The sequence below is a fragment of the Globicephala melas genome, chromosome 11 (assembly GCF_963455315.2).
Source record: "Globicephala melas chromosome 11, mGloMel1.2, whole genome shotgun sequence".
Lineage (NCBI taxonomy): Eukaryota > Metazoa > Chordata > Mammalia > Artiodactyla > Delphinidae > Globicephala > Globicephala melas.
The window spans coordinates 80,502,527-80,505,916 of NC_083324.2; the positions used below are offsets into that span (position 1 = coordinate 80,502,527).

At 42.9% G+C, this 3,390-nt stretch overlaps 1 non-coding gene across 1 annotated transcript; it reads right to left on the bottom strand.

The window, feature by feature from the left end:
* Nucleotides 1-3,051: 3,051 nt before the first annotated feature.
* TRNAE-CUC (transfer RNA glutamic acid (anticodon CUC)) lies at nucleotides 3,052-3,123 on the bottom strand. Its single transcript has one exon. It is a non-coding gene; the product is annotated as a tRNA-Glu (tRNA).
* Nucleotides 3,124-3,390: the final 267 nt, after the last annotated feature.

Here is a 3,390-nt window from a genome sequence, read left to right on the forward strand (position 1 = left end):
TTCCTGGTCCCTGGAGAGGCACTTTCTAGTACCCTCTATCCAACTGTCAGCTCAGTGTGTACTCTCTAGGAAGCGGGGAGGACTGCCTCTCTCGCTGGTTCTAGTTCAGTCTTGGGGAACCCACAGCTTCAGTCCGACAGTTGGGTAGGCCGGGCGTCAGAGTGAGATTTGCAACCACCCTCACAGGTTCCTGGAAGTCGAACAGGGAACTCTGATGACCTTCTCTTTAGAGACTAAATTGATGGGAAAGCATTTAAAATTAGTTCCTCAGGACCGACCGACTTGAGAAAATGTCTGGGAAGCAACTCTGCACCTTTAGGAGGTGGACTTGTCAGCAATTGCCATCGGAACATATACAGAAGTGTAATTCTAGCTTCACCGGGTATGGCCAGAAAGCTTGACATTGAAAACCTATGCCATCCCATCAGCAGCAGAGAATTTCCAAATTTTAGTTCAGAATTCAAAGAGTTCGGATTTCAAAGTCCTGAACGATCCAGGAGCTTTCACAATTCCTCGCTTTGCTTCCCCTGATCCCTTGTCCTGGAATGCCGGTCTCCTCCTCATTCACTCACAGAAACCTTGCTCATTCTTCAAAGCCCACTTCAAATAAGTCAGTTCTCCACCCTGCCTCCGAATCTCTCTCCCTCTCTGTCTCTCTGTCTCTGTCTCTGTCTCTGTCTCTCTCTCTCTCTCACACACACACACACACACACACACCACCGTGATTTTCCACACTTTTTTTTCTTAGCAGATTACTCTTTCTGCCCAATGGAAAACTTGTTCACAATATCTGTCTCCTCCACTCAGCCTAAGCACCACAAATGTAATAAAAATAATAATAATAAAATCACATGGATTAGGATATAGTATGGCTGAGCACTTTTTGCGCATTACTCCCCATAACAAATCTATGAGGTAGATTTTTTTTTTTTCTGAGGTACACGTGTCTCTCACTGTTGTGGCCTCTCCCGTTGCGGAGCACAGGCTCTGTACGCTCAGGCTTAGCGGCCATGGCTCACGAGCCGAGCCGCTCCACGACATGTGGGATTTTTCCGGACGGGGGCCCGAACCCGTGTTCCCCGCATGGGCAGGCGGACTCTCAACCACTGCGCCCCAGGGAAGCCCTATACAGTAGATTTTTTATTCCCCTTTTACAGATGGGAAAACTGGGGTTTAGGGATGTTAATTGAGAGATAGGAGCGTGCCTTGCTCATTTTTCATCTTCCATAGGGACTAGTGTAGTGCAAACCTACCTTGGCCCTTAAGATTGATTTACTGACCCCCAACTGTTGTCCTTTTTCTTATAGTCATTCAAGTTCTCCCTCTTTCCTCTTGTACTTATGTGGATTTTGGTTTTGTTATATTTTTGCCATTTTCTCTCTGAGTTGACAAGTAATTAGGTAGCAGTATCATGAGCACAGAACCTACTGTGCTAAAATACAGATTAGAGATTCCCCCCCCATGGAGAATAAATAATAGCTCATAACAGAAGAATAAAAAAAGAAGTCACATCACTTTCGAAGAAGAATCCTTTGTCTCTAATCCAATTAGGTTTGTGTAGGAAAGTTTTAAAATTTAGAAAACGATTAAACACATTCAGGGGTTCTACCCAGACTCCTCCCTAAAAACAGACATATAAAACTAAATGAAGCAAAGGATTCTTGCTGCATATAGAGGAGACAAAATATGACATCATTAAAAGAGGATGTTGTTCAGGAGTGATTGCCATCAGCCCTATAAGGTTGATTTCCTGTGAAACACTAAGCAGAAAGAAACAGAACAGCTTCAGTATATACAGAAATTTGACAAACTGTACTACTTTTATACTTATGGCAAAACAAAATTTCTTAGACAAATTGATCTTACATAGGTGTCAAAGTGTATTAACTCAAGGAGAGTATTGGCAAGATGACAAAGGAGTGTCCCATCTCAAAGAGGTTTTGGAATTTGTGAATTTATATATGGGGGTTGGGGGAGAGCAGGGAATGTGCAATTAGTTAGAAAAAGAGTATTACTGCTTCATTTAACATGATCATAAAAACATCGTGTCCCCATCTGTTGGTAGAGTAAGATCAGGGTCACCATGATCTTTGTTTGGAAGCTTGTGGAGAATTCATATGTGCATTGAACTTTTATAAGAAATGAGAAGGAAATAATAAGTAATACTTCTGTGGCTGCTATTTAGACAAACTATGTAACAAAGATTCGTGCCCCAATACCGTCAGACAGGAGCGAATTAGCACAAAGGCATCAAACCTTGTCAAAAGTCAGAAGGATAACAGAATCTGCTTTTTCTCAAGTAGCTGTCAGTAAATTTCTCAGGTGCGCATTCAGAGATGCTGAATACATCGTTTGCCTGTTTCTTAGTTTTTTGACAGCAGTTTTCCGTTAATAATATGGCCTTCCCCTATTTCCTCTCTTAGAAAACCCCAGACAGATTGTAAATTCATAGCAGAAAACAGGTGGAGGCGCTGGGGAGATCAGGCAGTCCGGAGACCGCCTTGATCCAAGATTAAGTTACCGTGTCAGTATTTCTAGGCCGATCCCCCTTCTCCCAGCTGGATCAGTGAAACTAGAAAACCCGCCGGAGAGAGTGGGTTTCACAATTCCAGCCGCTTTCGGGAATTCAGAAACTCGCCCACAACCAGCCAAGGCAAACTTCCAGGAAATAACTTCCCGATTTCTTCCGTCTCATCTTCATTCGTAACTCTCTTTACAAAGTGTTATGCTAATCTCAACCAACTCCTAAAGCTAATCAGTTGCCTCCAAAATTTCCTGCTCACTGGACCATCCAACTGAATAATTAAAATTTTGAAGCATTCAGGATAGTGGCGAGCTTTTTGGTCAATGTCAGGTAGCGTGCTCATTAACAAAATTTTGTAAATAACTGAAATTTACATCATTTGTGATTTTGCGGTTGAATATCAAAAACGTTGCAGAGTTTCTAGGCAGAAAATGCCTCATGAAAATTAAACTTGTATACACTTCAACTTTTAGTCTTATTTACAAGTTTCCCCCTTGGTTTCGCGAAAGCCGAGAGGAAAAAACATTTTCCCTGACCGGGAATCGAACCCGGGCCGCGGCGGTGAGAGCGCCGAATCCTAACCACTAGACCACCAGGGAAGTTAGCGAAACGCTCTCAAAATAATGCTACAAAGCTAATGCTCCATACGTATGCATGCGTCACTCCTTTTCTGAATATTCAATAAGGCAATGCAAGATCCCATTCGTTTTATACATGAACCTCCTGTTCCGCACCAACCAATAAAATCTGGACAAGGGGAAGATGTGGCAACGCCCAAGAAGGAGTAATCGGGGCCACGTAGCTGCATAGAGTCTCCTTCCCTGCTCCAGACGTGTGGATTTACTCAGGAATAAATTGTAGATTTA